Here is an 18,197-nt window from a genome sequence, read left to right as displayed (position 1 = left end):
AACAATGTTATTAGATATTTGCATAGGTATACATATTTTTATCTTCGCATGAAATAGTTTCTGACTCTGGTAGAAATTAAAATAAGATTAAAATAATTATTAATCAGACAAACAATTCACATTCGAGTTAGATTCATCCTTGGTTCATTAAATGATTAACATATAGATATATTCGAATTTTATCCTCGAAGAAATTCCACGACGTTGAAAGAGTATTAGATGCGGTAAAATTCTTAATTATAAGATTAAATTTATTCATTAAATTTGTCGATTAATCTTCATTTGCATATTGAATCAATCGATATTTTATTTAAATTATATTAAATTCCGTTATAAATTATAAACTTCGTTTTGTTTTAACGCTTGATGTTTTCTATTATATATATATATATATATATATATATATATATATATATATATATATATATATAAAAGATGTTATAACGATAAAAAAAAAACTATAGAATATTTTCGAACGTCCACCTGTTAAAAAAGAAGCTCCACATTTACATGCGCAAGTAATAAGCAAGAATCCTTTTATGGAGTCATATTACGGAGCAAGAGCATAATGTAATGTTCTAGCAGCACTTTCGAACTTTCTACATCGTCCTTTTGTCATGTATTCCTCCGTAATCACTCTTCCCTCACTCTCGCGAATAACCGGTCACTTCCGGCGGTAACGGCGGCGACGGCGCGCGACACCACCCAAGTAGAAAAATAGAAAAGAGGCTTAGAGCCTCTTCGTAATGGCTTTTAATAGATGAGCATGATTATGCATACGCGACACGCGAATCTCTACTTCGTTCAAAAACATGCATACAGCAGAGAAAGAGAGAAAGAGAGAGAATGTTGCAAATATTGCATCTTTATAGACCCTGTGCATTACTATTTACCAATAAAAGTTATTTAGTTAAGTTAGTATTCAAGTTATGTAAAATTATTGTCTCTTGGTTAACTATAAATTTTGTTTTTCAACTTTATTTGAATATACTTTATATGAAGAATATATCATATTTTTTTTGACAGTATTAAAAGTGCAATCTTATTCTGTTGTATCGCTAATAAAAGTAATTTTGAAATCAATGTCGAAAAATAATTGATAAAAATTTTGATATGTTTTATATGTATTAGTAAGTTTATACCATACATTTATAAATAAAAATAATTTAGCTAATCAAGGCTAGCATTCAAATTATGTAAAATTATTATTATATATATATCTTTCTCTCTTTCTCTCTCTGTTTCTGTAGAAAGAAACAGCGATTACCTAAATCAGAACTGATGAATTCAGAATGTCGACGCAATCTATATCTAGTAACGGCTGGGAATAAAGATGGATAATATATTCTTCGAGGACATTCGACACGCTTGTAAAAATTCGATCGTATGGCTCGTAGCGGATCAGAGGTGACAGACGCAGCGGCAGAGGAAGGGAGAACGATGCGACGTTTCCCGGGTTGACTTTGATGGATCGAAGATCCCCTCGATCCATCTACCCTCTTTTTTCATTACGAGCCACCGGCTCGGTGTTTGTTTTTTATTTTTCCACAGATAAAACGCCGCGTCCGACAGGTTATTCTCTCACGGTGGATGACATTACGTATCCTGTATGCACACGATGTGCTCGGATGCGAATTCATCGCAAGATGAAGTACGCAGCTGCAGTTGCCCCATCAGACAAGACTGCTCGTAACTAATATTATGATATGATAATTGAACACTTCATATGTTATAAAGACTTTAAATATGTAAAAGTAAAAATATTCAATAATACAATACAAAAAGATGTAAATCAATACAATATAGTGTATAAAAGTTTTCATATTTTACAGTCAATAGAAAAATAAATAGGATAGTTATCCAATATTCTTGTAACATAAATCGCGAAATCATACCGTGCGAATTAATCCATTTAAAGTTTAAAAATTTTTCTAGATATTTGATTAATAATCCTATACAATATATCTTTATTATTAAAGAATAAAAACAAATTAAAAATTAATTGATAAAGAGAAAATTATTCGCTGATGATAGCGATTACACTATTCGCATAATCGAATGATCGTTCTGCGTTTTTTTTAGACGGCTGTCCCGATTCCCGTTAGGGGCTTTGATAATTTTTGCTCGTTCGCTCAACTATCGGACCTGGGTAATGCGTGAAAACGCATAATGTCGAGTTGTTATCTGTTTTTTCAATGTATCTCTGTATCTTTCCGACTCTCGTTTCAAGAATCCCTTCCGGGGGATTGCGTCGCACTGCACTGTCTAAATCGGAGGGTTACGAACAAATGAACGAGCGTACCTACCAACCGTGACCATTGGCGATAGGATAAGTGGTGTCCCGGATTTCCTACACCGCTTTAAAATTACCCACTACAGGACGGGAACAATTAGCATTAGTTTATGTCCGCGGCAAAAACGGTACGATAGCTCGAATCACCTATATATTTATCAACATTGCGAATCGTGACTTATTGATTCGCACATGCATTAATCCATTATTTAAACCTAAATTCGACAAAATTAAAAGAGTCAGAGGTTGAAACATATATTCATATATAACAAAGATAATATAAAAATATATAATGGAAACCTAAACATTTTTACAATTTTTTAACATAATTTTTCTAGAGCTTTTTTTAATGAAATTGAATATAATTACAATAATAAAGTTCAGGAAATATTAAAAAGCTAGCAAAAGTTGGCTATTTATACATCTTGCTAATTTATTACGTTAATTATATATATATATATATATATATATGTATATATATGGACATATATATATATAGATATTATAATAATTTAAACAATTTTTACATATTATCGTAATAATAAATTTGTGTATTTTTACAGTAGCGCATTTTAATTATATCTCTATCCGTGTAATGACATTCTATATTAACATTATTGCCATTGATACCTGTGACCTTTTGTCGGCGTAACATAAAATTAAAAATTCAAAGGTCGCAAGACAGATTCGCCTTCGATTGGATAAATGATGACTAACTTGTCTCAAAGTTAATTTGAATATCTATTTATAGGCATGAAGTTATGAGAAAGAATAGGAAAGAAGAAAAAGAAATAGAGAGAGCAAAAGAAGAATCCTATAATCCTCAGTTTTTTAATTTCGCCGCAACTAACCGCAATCGCAGAGAAATAAAATACATCTGATAAAACCCGAGAAAAAAAGGAGGCGTCATAAAAATAACGAGAGATTAATGTCGAGAAAGTAATAATTAATTGCAGGTTTAATGAAAGTGTATATGTGTGCACGTGTATATGTATATTGTAAAATATGCAAACTGATACAAGTTAATTCCTCAGAAAGTGGAAAAGTATATCAAATAGTTATTTTGCAAATGATAATCGCATATCTTTAATTCAAGAATAATCAAATGGTAACTGCTTTATGCAGCTAACCGATATGTTAAAAAATTAATTAGAAATTATTCCCAGCAGAGTTAATAAACTCTGATCGATATGGCAATCATATTTCAGTATTTCCTTTATAATAACGAAACTGTAATTCGATTCCGCAATAAAATAAGCTGTGGCGTGTGTTTCACAAACAATTTTGGCATGTCGCCGTAACTGACTCTCGTCTCTCGTCCTTGCGCGCGAGTTTCCTTCTCGCATTTCCATCCGTCAAAAAAAATGAGGAAGACACAAGGCGATGCGACGAAGCGTGACCTTCGCGAGGGCTCCCGCGGAGATGACTTTTCACGCGGGCAAAAGCGTGCCCGCCACTTTCGAAATAATGCTGTGGGCAAATCTCTTGCTCGTTGGATGGGACGCCCCATCGCGCGGCACCGAAACCAACGAGGCGCTGGACCGAGAAAGAGGTAGAGAAAAAGAAAGAGAGAGAAAGTGAAAAGGAAAAAAGATGCAAGAAGGGTAGCAGAAAGGATGAGGGGAGCGAGACGTCCAAGATAGAGAGAAAGAAGGAGAGAGAGAGAGAGAAGAAACACACCGAAGAGAATACCCGATATGAAATATTCCCCAGCGCGAGCAAGCACAAGCGGCTAGAGTAACTCTATATTATTATCCTCTTTCACACCTCTCTGCACTTCTATATGCGCCGCGAAAAACCTTGGTACAATCAACGAGAGACCGCCTATTGTCTCTCATTGTCGTGCCTCGTGCGGATACGCACAGAACAAAAGAGTTCTCCGTGTGCTGCGTGTCGTCGAGGTAAAAGTTATTATTCCCCCCCAAGCTCGATCGCGGGCATTAATTGGGCCTGATGTAAGCCTTAATTAACGCATCGAGTCTCCGCTGAACTCAAGAAAGGACGTTTGCTGTTTGAGAAAGATAGCTGACAGAGAAAGAGAGAGAGAGAGAGAGAGAGAGAGAGGGAAAGATTCTTGTCGTAATATTATTTTCATCGATTATTTTATAACTCATAAATAGCACTAGTGATTTATTGATATCGATAAATTATGCTAAAATCACAATATTTGTCGACACGCGCAAAATCTCCGATTTTAATCACCGGTAGACTATATTTATCCTTGTCACGTAATAACATCGTCGGACTTGACAACACGATGAAATAAACAAATCTGAAAAAGTCATTATACATATATGAATGAACATTATAATTGTTACCATCGGATCAGATATTTTTATTCTAAATATATGTAAAGGAAAAACTAATCATTTACAACGCGAAAAAGAATTTTCCCACAAAATGTTATTATTTTCTCTCATTGGATTAGAAAAGTCGCAAACTTAATAAATCTCAACTTTGTTGAAAAAGTTAATTTGAAAGCAAAGATAAATGAATATTTTTCATCTCAACCGTAATCGCGAAAAAGTCTTTTCACCAGTCGGCGTAAAAATAGCGGGAAAATATCCGTCGTAAATCCAATCATTGAATCAAGATTTGTTTAGCTATTGTGCGTATCTTTATAACAATCCATCAGTTCCGGCGCATTCTCGTTTTGTGTGTTCTCTCTCTCTCTCTCCCTCTCTCTCTCTCTCTCTCCCTCTCTCTCTCTCTCTCTCTCTCTCTCTCTTTCTATCATGTGTCTCTGTATTAAATAATTCAATGAACCGACTCGTCCTGCGGCTTGGCAGGCGAAAGAAGCGCTACCAGTTAGTGGTAGCGGTCGATGGAAAGACGGACGAAATAAAGAAAGAAAAAAAATCTACAATAGGCATGACCGGAGGTGATTTGATACATGACATCGCTCGCTCGAAGTGCAACGCGCCGCTTGCTTTTTCCGCTTCTCTGCGCGCATTGTCGGCGCCGTTATGGCGATACCGATGCAAGAAGAACGCATCTCCTGTTTCAGGAATCGCCGCCGCGTCCGCTCCCTTACGAAGTTCGTCGTGCACCGGCAGCAGAAATTGCCAGCTCGTGATAAAACGGCTCGATATGGTTTCCCGGTCGGAATTGCATTAAGATAAACGCAAAGGGTTCGCAATTTTTGCGAAAAAGAACTTTGTTTCGCAACAAAAAGGAATGAAAATCGCTATACATGTAAAAGGAATTCTATAGATTACATATTTTACAGATTGCTCAAGTTATCAAGGTTGTGAATTTTTTATTTAATGGATTTTAATAAAGAAAGAAAGAGAGGAAAAAAAGTCTATCTGTGTCTCCCTCTTTTAAAATTTCTTTCTTATAAGAAAAAATTGCAATATTGATTGAAAAATCAATAAAAAAAGTGCAGGAAGGGAGAAGGAGGGAGCCTGAGAAGTCCTGCATAAATGTATATATGTCGTCAGGTGGTTTTAAAGATTCGACGACTCAATTTGAATGCAATTTGGAGCGCATTAGCATACGTCAAGATGAAAGTCGAAGTTACTTAACAGAATACATCTGGACCATTAAAATTAAAACATGTTTTTTTTTCCCAAGGCAGGATGTTGCGGAAGATATAAATTTCTCTTAATTTTATTTGCACGAACCGATAACATGCATAATTTTTAAATGTACATTTATCAAAGGATTATATAAGCACTTGTCTAAATATTCTTGTAGAAACAATAGTGTCAAATTGTCGCAACAAAATATTACATTCTTTAGTTTGTCAATTATGCGCTTACAATTCAAGCCACGTTTCAGTTCTAAGATCTCGTTACTGTATCGAAAGCATTATCTTTGCCTCATCGATGTTATATACTCTATTCTTTTCTTTTTCAAGATATATTGATAGAAAATATCTTTGATTATTAAATAATTTAGATATTTTATATTAAAATATATAGCGAAAATATGTAATGATTATGAGTACTTGCCTGCCTTGCAGAGTAGAATTTCACGCATGCGGCTGTGATGTGTAATGAGAAAAAAATAGATGCTTTCGTGAAAAACACGCACGCTGCTCCTGTTATAGTTCGTCGATTGATCTCTAATAAGAATGAGAAGCAAGAAGGCAACGGAGGCAGCACTCGCAGGACCTAGAGAGGATAATAGTAAATGGGAGATGGAAAATATGTAGGTAGGTCATTATGTAGTACGCTCCGAACATGAATGAATAGAACCTGCTTCGCCACTTACGTATCCATTATAGGTCCATTCGCTCATTCGTATAATACGTAAGTGCGTATCGCACTATACGTGCGTATATACACTTAATAGTGGCCACTCTGCTATGACTAGTACACGTCAAGTTTCTCGTGTCTACACGCGTACACAATGCGCGCAAATGCAATGCGTATACAATATACGCGATTTATTTATTCTCTCTCTGTCTCTCTCATTTCCCCTCTCCGTCTGTCACACGATGAAACAGGCTGCGCGAGGTGGCTGCGCAGTAAATGGCGCCAAATGGCGCCCTGCCGGCGAATTATCGTGTCGGGATTGAATCGTCAAGGTTGCGTGCGCGATCGGATAGATTTCACGATAAACGATTTGATAGTGGTTTCTATTACGAAACGCAATTCCCGTTTTGCAAGAAGAACGTTATCCAAGAGAACGTATCCAAGAGATAGCTGGACCTACTTTTCGGTGAGTCTGACTTAAAAAGATGGCGAACGAGATCACGAATTTACACGTATATTCGACTCTTGTGATTCAATGTATTATTCAAGCGAAATTTGATTTAACTACGTGTAAATTAAACTCTGCTCGTGCAAAAAGGGTAGGGAAATTGACAGTTCAGATATTTTATTTTCGTTGATAAATTTTTTTACTTCGAAACGATCGTATAAAATGCTGGACGATCGTGCGAAAGATAATCGGCGTATCGCCATGAATTATGTCTATCGTCGAGAGGCACGAATTAGAAAGCGACAGCCATGTGAGCGATCGATAAGTCGAAATCGGTCTTTTTCTCTGCATTCCGACAATAATTATCACAACAGTCATTGAATCTTAACAAGGCGAATTTGGTATCGAGTATTAGACGCTGAATATTATTACGATCTCGCATACGTCGTTAAAATTTCCTTATCCAATTAACAGCGAGCAGAGGATAAAGATTTCGTCGAGTTTTTTATAATTACCAATTTTACGATATATCGTATATCTCGCGTCATGGAAATTTAATGATCGCTTAGCGACTTTTATACTTCCGCTAAGTCAAATTCTCAAAGTCCGATATAATTAATTATACATTAGAATATATATGTATCTAATAAAATGTGTGTGTGCCAGTTTTGCCTTGAATGGATAATCATCAAAAATAAATATGCGATGTTTTCGTTTCTCCGGTTTATTTCTCTCAGAGAGATCCTCCTGGATAAAATGCAAAAGTTTAAATAATTTTCAGCCGGAACAGATAAATTCTAAGCAAATAAGTTCTATTATTCATAAAAAAATTCGAAATAGATTTTCTTTATTTTTATGATATATATATAAAATTTTAAGTGGGATTTTATTCATAATTGTTACGAATTACAGATCATTTAAAGCGGATTTAACACTTATTTTCCTCATAAACTCGTCTCTGATTTTCACATTTCGTTCGACATATTCTCGCAACAGAGTGCAATTCACGTACATATTATGACTGCTAAAGGTAGCGCGTTAATGCGATGTACCGATAATTATTAGCACGTTTAGCACTTCAATGAAATTTACTGGCTAATATTTTATGTTTTACACGTCTTCGAATCTATACATTAGCGACCAGGTTAATGATTTCATTTATGCAGTGAACAAGTCCGGGATCGTCTTCATCATCGTGGCAAAAGTCAATCGTTTGAGCATGCTTGATATTATTATATAATACGACTATCTGTTTTTGCTACCGGAGAAATGTTCAAACCACAAAATCGACAAACCGCATAAATCGTAATTATCGTACAGTCTTCGTCTGTATTTTTTCTATCTCGAATGCGTGAAAATATTTCAATATTGCAATAAATCGAAAACTAATAACACCTCAAAAAATTTAAAAACTTAAGTCTATACAAAAATACACTATTATATTTATCATATTTTATAAAGAATAATGTCGAAATATAAAATATCTTGTCTCGTTAATCATTATTTTCATTCGTGCATCATTCTTGAAAGTTTATCCATTTCCATTTTCTGAAAATTTGTTCTCGCGTATCAAAAATTTGATATTATGTTATCATTTTGCATAATAGACTCGCAATTGTATCTGACAAATGTTCATGCTCCAGAGGAAGTTATATCTAATTCTGTGTGCGACTTATTACCGGATTACACCGATCTGTCGAGTGTAAAGTACCAAACTTTACGATGACGCGAATCTATGCCTTTCTCGCCCCTACGCGAAGAGAGAAGTAAATCCATCGATTTATAACCGTGAAAGCGCGACTAGCTCGTCGTCCGTCAGGATGTTGCGAAATTACCTGATCGTTAACGAAAGATACTCGCCACTTATCACATCGCGCATTATGTATGTACCTTTAATAGCCTTCTTACGAACTGCGTGACATGGATATCGTAAATATATCGAGGAACGATCTCGTATGTCGAAGATCCTTAAGCTCGTTAACTTTCATCAGAAACGGTAATGCACGGAACAATTCTCGTGCCGTTACCATACTGAAGAAGGTATGGAAGGAGGATGATTTTTCTCTTATAATTCGCGGGTCTCTCATCTCGGTCGATGGGCTATCGTTATCGAAAGTCGACCTGTCAGATTGAAACGTTTGCACGCGGTGCTCTTAATGGACCAGTGTCAGTCAATTTGTTCCGCGATACGCCCCGCATCGAAACGTAACTCAAAATGTTCGAAAATTATCCGCCTCATATCGAGGCCACAGTCGTAATGTTTCGCGACAGTGTATAATTTTCGCTCGTCGCTCTTATAGATAGATTCATTTCGCTTGTGACGGTCGTTTTCATTTTCGGCAGTATTATTATCCACGCGACCGCCCACGTATAACACGAGAGAAATTCACGGGGAGATCGCCGTTTATACTTATTATCTTTTCCGCAATCACAAAATGTAAAACACGTGTAGTTTATAAATCATTTTAAAATTATTTGTTAGGGCATATCAATTAATTTTCAAATATTAATAAATAAATAATATGTGACAATAATGTGAATATATAGAATACATAAAATCAGAAATTCAATCAGAAAATAGAATGATATTAAATTAAAAAATTAATAGGGTTAACTATAAATTTTAAAGATTCATCAAATCTGTGTTTTGCAATATTTCAATATTATTATTTTAATATTAATATTAAAATTAGATTACAACATAATGTTAAATTAAGGATAAAAAATTATAATTAAGTAAAATTAACATTTCTCTTTTTACATCGATGTAAAAAAATTCTTACATTTATAAATAATTCGCATATTTTTATTTATCTTTTATATTTTTATCTTATTTTATTGAGATTTATCTTTTTTTTATTGAGATATTGTAATAATGTTGACTTTATAATTTCTCTAATTGATTCTGATTTTTTAATTGAAGGAATAAAATTTCACAAATCAATTCAGACATTTACAGCGACGTGTTTCAAATGAATTCTCTTATAGATAGATTTTCTGTAATATTATCCGCGTGCCGAAGGTTTGTTCGATTCTTCAAGATATTCGTGCATACTTTGGATTCCAGTCAGGGTATTCCTACCTCCTGATCAGAGTCTGATCTAATTTTGGCCCTCTTGAAAACCAGTTCGGAGTTAGCGAAGCATTATGATACTGAATAGACAACCGCCGGTATGTTAACTAATCTCCTTATAGTGACCTTTCTACATTAGCTCGATTTTACGATCGATACATCTCCGAGTAATTTTTTGAGATTTGAGGAATAAATATAGATGATAAAATATTTTTTGAAAAAAATTGAAATCAATTTTAAGCATATCTAATTTATAAAGCATTTTTTTCAAATATTCAGTATTTAATGTGGAAAATTTTATAAAAATCTTTTCCGTGAATTGTATATGGAAGAGATATTAAAATCACTCTTAGATTGTATTAGATTAGAAGATCTAAGTTTGCAAGAAAGCGAATCATCGAGTTGGACTTATTTCATCCAGATTATCGGCGATTTAGTTCAAAGAATTGACGCGAGAAATACGCAATACTTTAGAAAAATAGGAAAAGGAAAAATAGAAGTGGATATGTTTACAAGGTTTGCACATTACGCAGTAATACGCTACGTTATCCAGTAATTCTCGCGTTTAGCCGTTGGCTATGTCACTATCAGCTGGTTACTCGACAAATCATTCCTCGTTAACGCCGATTTTTTTATTACGAGGAAAAATATTAATTCGTGCCGTTTCTCGGCTGTTTGACTAACGGTCTCTTACTTACCGCCAGTCTCTATACATGAGCATATTTTCTCCCTCGACTTTCCTATATTCTCTTCCCTATTATTATTTCCCCGATATTTACCTATGCGCGATGATACCGCCGTCTTATCAAGTAGTCGACCGACATCCGGTTGCCGCAGGAAAATCCCAAGACGCTTGGGAAAGATTGTTTTATCGCGGGATGCCTCTGAAATTATAAGGGGTACTCGAGAGGATAATCAATTTTTATATTCAACACATCAGATTTTTTTTACGATTGACCGTTGAGAAATAAAATCTTGCAATTGATTCTGAACAGTGATTCGAGTCTTCAAGTGAGTTTCGAAATACAGTATGATATCGAGACATATCCCATGAGAAACTGGTTTCCGAAGCATGCATGAAGTTTTCTCAGCGGAGATTTGCTTCATTTGCATATAATTCTTATTAATTTCTTACATATCATTATCGCGATGGAACAAACGTACCCTCTCGTTAATATATATTTCCAAAAGTTGTAAAATTTTAGGGCAAGCTTTTCTAAATAGTCATCCGCATACCGACGATTTGTGCGTACATAAAACATGACGACGGTCATATATCACGCTATCAGACGCGCGTCGCGGCTGTGATCATTCAAAACGTCCCGACAAATCATTCCTCGTTAAAGACGATTTTTTTCTCTTCATACTCGAGAAGGAAAAATATCAATTTCTGCCGTTTCCCGTCCATATCTCTTCGTCTGTCTAACGGTCCTTTCCTCTGCTACGCGCGACTATCCTTCATCTCGTCCCTTCCACACCTTCCGCGCCCATCTTTTTCCATACATACAGGATGTGATAACCAGTGAGAAACTCCGCGCCGGTAAGACAAGGTGTAACTAAAGGTAGCGCGTAATCACTCGTCGTGCATGAAAAGCGTTTATATTGGGCGTTTGCGAAGGAAGGGGGGAGGAGGGGACGTGCGAGAAAAGATGCGAACACGTAAGGCGAATGGCGTAAGATACGAGGAAAAGGGTGAGCGAAGGGAGATTAACGCAATTTTCTAGGCAACCGTATACGCGCGGTAAGAAGAGACAAGAGGTAATTACCGTGACAGCGTCAGTATAGCGCATCAGCTGTGATGCGGCCGTTGATTTCTGGCCACGCTCGATTTTGTCCGGTCAACGCTAAATTACGAGTCGGTCGATATATATATAAGTCGCTCGTAAAACCGCCTTGTCTGCCTTGGATGCTTGACGCGTCGAATTATACGCGTCTATTCTTATTGTTTTAATCGCCCGACGTTAAGATAATATCGCAGAAAATATCGTAAACGTCACACTTAAAATTGCCGGATACTACGAGGTATGATTTAATAAAGTATTACTGCTGTGACTATAAACTAGGTCTTATGATTTAATACTTTTTGACATTAGGAAATTATCCCATGAATTTTGCCTCTTTTTACTCTCGGTTCGATTTTCTCAATTTTCTACTTTCTATTCCGTTAAGATTACCAAGTTCGTCGACAACTTCTCGGCGCGGTTTATATTTATTATTTGCATTGTCGCGACGTCGGTCTTTGAAGGAGGACTCCGAAGAGTGTTACTTTGATGTAACATAAGGAAACACTAGAGAGAGAAAGAGAGACAAAGAAGAGAGTGCGAACCTGGCACTAAGTAGTGAGCGCTCTCGACAATGCGCGACGGGTGTGCTTTTACATCTACGCTCTTTACCTTCCCCTTTCTGGCCATTCAACGAAAATGGCATGCCATTATTGGCATTGTGGCGCCGACGAGAAAAGCGAAGAAGCGAGGTTACGGTAAGCCCCGTCATCGCTAATTCCCGCCGTGGGCTAACGATCGTGTTATTAGCGCAAATCAAATTGGCGACTGTCTCACGCCGGAACACAACGGCGAGACCGCCGAGAGGCGGAAGGAACGCACCGAGAATTAATTTACTCTCGCGGCGAGCGAAAGGACGTGTTAATTTACATATCGAAGTCGAACGCACGCGCAGTCGGAATCGCCCCGATTGCCAGCACTTATTTCGTAATGCTTCGACCGCTGCTTATTGTTGCGTTTAATACGAAGACCTGTCTGTTTTCAGAAACAAATGTTTCCGTTATTATCATTTCTGCACAAGGAAAAATTTTAAGATTTATTTTGTATAATTGCATATTATATTTATATTTTTTTCTGTCAACCCAGTGTAATATATTATTATTATATATAATATTAATTTATATTATTATATAATATTATATAATTATTATATATATTATATGTATTATGTAATTATTATATTATTATATAATATTATATAATATTAATATTATTATTAATTATTGATTATATGCCTCTATAAATTTTTCCATACTTATTTTATATTGACATTACTATATCGACATACTACTTGTATATTGACATACTACTATACTCATTGTCAAATATTTCACGCAGAGCGTGTTATCGCGACTGATTTACAGCGGAAAAAGCTTCGCTTCGCGATGTATCATTCGGCGCGGACATTTAAATTTACTCGAAGCATTGCGGCCGTTTCAATTATGTCGCAGCTTTTCATCTTGCTCGGTTATTTAATTACGCCGTGAAATACGGTCTGTCCCTTCGACGATCTCGGCGTTCGTGCTTTACGGTACTCTGGGCGCCGCTGGATTTTCTTTCCCGCGCTCGAACCATGCTGCCGAGAACGGTAAATTAACACGCTACGGAGCAAACGTCACGATCGATTATTTATGTATCACTGTTATCCGCGATAAGCGACACGATATCCGGCGGCGCCTCGCGCTTATTCACGCGTGCCGCGCTAATTAGAAATTTTTTTCTTCAACGCTTTCACGAAACACGGATCTGGTCGCGATAAGTTGCATTAATGTGTCCAATCGCACCGTGTCACCGTCGATGGACACCGACACTGGCTGGTGCAAGAATCGGCGCGTTGATTGTCGCGTGTCTCGACACGGAACCCAATGAAATCTTATTCGCGAAACGATCGATCGAATTATCGATGAAGGGCAGAGTTATTCTCGCACACTTTATGCACTGTCACCAATAATACTAAGCTCGCGGTTCCAATATCAACTGGTTATCTAGCGCAACAATTGCGATAATTACGTTATTATCATATTAAGAGAATTTGCGACATAATGCCTTTTCGTGAGTTATCGATTAATAAATTTAATAGAGTAACGATATCGATCGGGACGACGGCGACGTCGTCGTTTCCTTATTGTACATCCTCGATTTTTTTCCCTATATCGCATCTCCGCGTGCGTGTTCCCGCAATGGAATCACGAATTACCGTCGCCGAGATCGCTCGAGGCTTCAACGGACGTTCGCCGACTTGTGGGACCTTGCGCGTTTACCTGCATACAGGGTGCCCCATTAGTAGTCATTAAACTTTCCTGCATGACTGACTTGCCCGGCTTTCGGGGTCTACAACGCCGGTGTTCGTCGTCCTTGCGAGAGGCCGGAGCTCGCCAACGTGCGATCTTTAGAAAATTGGATCGTATTTGCATCGCGAATGTGTACGCGCGACAGGTTGCCATTATGAAATCTAAAATTCAGAGAGCTACGCCGAAGTAATTTACGTTTTTGCGGTTATCGCGATTTATATGAATCAGTATCCGAAGCATTTTCCTTATTGCCATTTTGTTGTTTCCAACGTTGTGAAATTATGCTGTCTAGATTATTAATAACATTTACATGCGACGATTAGATTAGTATGTCGAGAATACGGGCAAATAATATCGATAGCGTATTTTTGTAGCGTGTCTCGAGCGAAAATAGATCTTTATTAGAGAGCGCAAAATAAACACTACAATTTTATGCACAAGATATTATCAATATCTCGCATGTTTTATAAATATCAATAATAAATGCATTATATCTAGTGTACCATATTGATAAATTATTCAAATCATATTATATTAATTTGCTATTATTTACGAGTATATTGCAGCAATAATAATTGCAATAATATTATCACTATTTATATCTGTGATACTTAAGAATGAGGACACTGTCAATTTAAAATAAGTAAAATAGCGTATTAAATACCGTAGATTCAACGCGTAATCCTCGGCCAAGAGCGCAGCGAGGCCGGTCGTATAGTCCTGAGTGTTGTCCAACGCGATTTCGAGGGTCACCCTATATAGTGAAAGGCGCGAAAGAAGTTTTGTGGGTACGGGGGATGGTCGCGGGAAGTGTCCGGCGTGTCCGGGAGCGACCGTCCAAGTGCGGATGGTCACCCCGTTCCAGAGGGTCATCTATTGGTCCGCTCTCACTTAGCATAAAAGGGGTAACCAGCAATGCTCGCTGCCATAATAGAACGAGTGTCCCATGGACACATAATTAGGCGCGCAGTCCATGGGAAATTCGGACCCCATTCCGACGTTTTAGCATCGGGCTGGACGTTTCGCATAAGCATTAAACGGTGGGGTCATCCGCGCGCGGACAGAAAGATCGCAAAGTGTCGACGAGCAGTTGTCAAACACCGAGAAATACGACACGGCACGCACGGCATGAAATAAATATCTAGCATGATAGAGACGCGTTGTAAAATCGGAGACAATCTGCACCTCGTCTCTCGATGATGTAAAACAGCGCGCTCGGTATTTCCTCATTTGTTCATTTACGCGGTTTTTATTACGCTACTCATCATCTCTCGTGCAGAAGTATTACGGCGAGGACTGAATGATTAGAATGAGATAGACACATCGAAGCAAATGCGGTATTGATAATTGGACATTATCAACTGTTGTTGTTGGGAAACACACCGTTTCTCTTTAAGCGCCGATTTGTCTGTTCGCTTAATGACTTGATAACTTTAAAATAATCATATTATAGAAAAATGCTGATCATGTAACAAGAAAATTAAGGACATGCCGATGTGATACACGGCTATATTCGAGACAGTCTGAGAGATGATAAAGTACCAAAGTATCGATTAAATATTCTGTTTCCCAGAGAAGCGCTATTGATGTTAAAAAATTTGAAGAAATAATCATCCATATGATGTTTCTCACATAGCAAGGTTAAAGATGACAGAATTATCATTAATATTCAATCCGCATGCAAGAATAAAATTTGCATATCTGTCAGTTTTTCTATGATGGAAGATTTTATGATGGACAACATCAATTCCAATTAAAACTATCGGATACACGATATATGTCCATGTCTAACCATTGAATTTTAAAATTTAATCTAACGATTTTCAATGCTAGAATTATATTTATGTATAGTTTTAGTGAAATTTTTTCGCGAAATTTTTCTTTATATTTTTATTATATAATAAAGTTTGTTTATTATAATAAAAATACCTATACTTAATAACACATATAGAAAATAACTTATAGTAACGTTGATAAATCACTTTATTCCCGTAATATTCGTTGAATGGTCGAACTACACAATTTCTTTCTCTCTCCTTATACTTTTAAATCTTATGTTTTTTTACCTGCTTATCATATTTATCGAATACTATGCGGGCTTGCTATGCTTTTACCGCGGGCAATAGATTGTCGATCGTGCATTATAGACTGGATTGCAAAACATTGGAAGGAATGCTGTCCCGATACCGCCATCCGAAAAGAGTCTATACGAACCTCAAGGTCGATCGAAACGCATGACTACTGCTCGCATTGCAATCACCGCGAAATCAATATAATTGCATCGAGTTTAATTTTCAGATACGGAAAGATATGGTATAACCAGAACAATTCTTGTTTTTATTGCGATGTCGCAATATAATTGATAATCATCATTTATCTCTTTGAGAGTGCAATCTTTCGCGCATTTAATTTATTAAATAATTATCACTTGTAATGCTTTTACTATCTGATTTTATCTATTAAAATATATCGGTATCGTATTTATTCCAGTGACAGAATTAATTCGATTAATGCACATTGTTATCGTAATATACCTGACTACTAATATACCTGATGATTAAGCATATTATTTATTTATCTTTGCATACCAACGATATATTTCAAAATCTACATACAAGCTCATCGAAATTATATCGGTTTCTCTCGATCTCGATTTTTTAGACGGTCGTTTGTGCGAGCTGTTAATTTATTACCGATACCGATACCCGGCCCTATCGAAAGAGAAATCCGGTGTGCCTACGCATGCGCCCATCGAAATCCCAATTCAATCGAAGGTAAAGACTTACGGGTTCGCTTTATCGGGCGAGTGCTGTCACGTGATATGTCAAACGTAGTAGGTCGAGACCCTTGGACGTATCCTGCTGGATATTTAAGTACTCCGAACAAAACAAGTATCCGAGTCGCGCAGCACGAGTCTGATAACACAAGCTGCGAAAACCTAGGAGCTAGGAACCACGCACTCACTATTCTGTTTCTCGTTACGAAGCACTCGGTTTTTCATTCGCACGCGTGTCCTCTTTCAATCGTTTTCGATCATAATATCGTCTTCGCGATCAAAAGTTTCTCGATCCTCGCGCAAGATCGCGATGGATAACCGGCGATGGATTTTCGAGCTTGCGAAAGCTCCTCCTTGTCAGTGATCTTGCGGACTGGCTGAGCGACTAGCGGCGTGCATTCATTAATATGATAATCATCCAATACGTATACGATGCCTCTCGATGATCGCTCTCGTCTCCATCATCTTTATCGTCGTCATCGTCGTGATCATTGCGGTCAACGACGACGGCGCCACGCAAAACACCATCGTAAATATGAACGAGATCGCTCGCGATCGATAAGATGAATGAAACGGAAGGAGAAGAACACGAGGAAGATATACAACCGCACCACGATATCACTCACGATCGGAATTCGGTTTAATTTCGTTCGTCCGGCGAAATTGTCGCAATGGAAAATCGAGCGCGTGATAAAAAACTCTTCGCTCTTCCTTCCTTTTCGCACAGAGTTGACGTACTTTTCTCTATCCGGACACCGTCTCTCTCCGTGTCTCGGCGCGTTTTCACGTATCTCCGGTCATTTCGTTATCGCGCCTCCACCTTCGCCGTCCACCTCATCCTCCGTCTTTCCTCTTCCTCTTCTTCTTTTCCTCCACCGCCGCTGTCTTCTCTTCCTCCTTCTTCCTCCTCCTCCTCCTCCTCGTCCGCCTCTTCCTCCTCCAGCTTCTCCACCTTCGACCAGCGGAGGCGACTCGTCGCGCTGCTGTCCTCTTCTTCTCTTTCCTCTTTCTCCTTTTTTTTCCCTCCGCTTCTTTTCCTCCGGTCCCGCACGATCAAACCACCACCGCCACCAACAACACACTCGGTCCCGCTGCAATGCTGCGAGCGGAGGTGTCGTCACGCGCGTCGACTAATTTTCGGACGAACTTTCCGGTTCGGTGTCTTGTATTGGACTGTGCAGAAGTGGCACCTTCCAGTTTCTGAACTTACATCTTGTCAGGTAAGTGTGAGCTTTGCTCGCGCGGTCCCGGGGCGGTGGCGCGCGTGTGTGCGTGCGTATGCCCACACGCGTGTCGCTATGTATGCTGTGTATATACTCGTATATGCGTGTCG

The 18,197-nt window shown here is 37.7% G+C and overlaps 1 protein-coding gene and 1 long non-coding RNA gene across 9 annotated transcripts in view; one reads left to right on the top strand and one right to left on the bottom strand.

The window, feature by feature from the left end:
* The window catches only part of Grh (grainy head), a 103,966-nt gene that overhangs the window by 37,581 nt on the left and 48,188 nt on the right, over positions 1-18,197 (bottom strand). The window lies entirely within an intron of this gene.
* Positions 6,267-18,197, top strand: part of LOC145977041 (uncharacterized) — a 112,580-nt gene continuing 100,649 nt past the window's right edge. For all 4 annotated transcript variants that reach the window (XR_014440392.1, XR_014440391.1, XR_014440393.1 and 1 more), the window contains exon 1: positions 6,267-6,452. This is a non-coding gene — a long non-coding RNA (uncharacterized LOC145977041). The remainder of the gene's footprint in view (positions 6,453-18,197) is intronic.

This window comes from Camponotus vicinus, unplaced genomic scaffold (assembly GCF_025532165.1).
Source record: "Camponotus vicinus isolate PSW18456_S1 unplaced genomic scaffold, iyCamVici1.0 SCAF_9, whole genome shotgun sequence".
Classification (NCBI taxonomy): domain Eukaryota; kingdom Metazoa; phylum Arthropoda; class Insecta; order Hymenoptera; family Formicidae; genus Camponotus; species Camponotus vicinus.
This window is presented reverse-complemented; position numbering and strand designations above follow the sequence as displayed.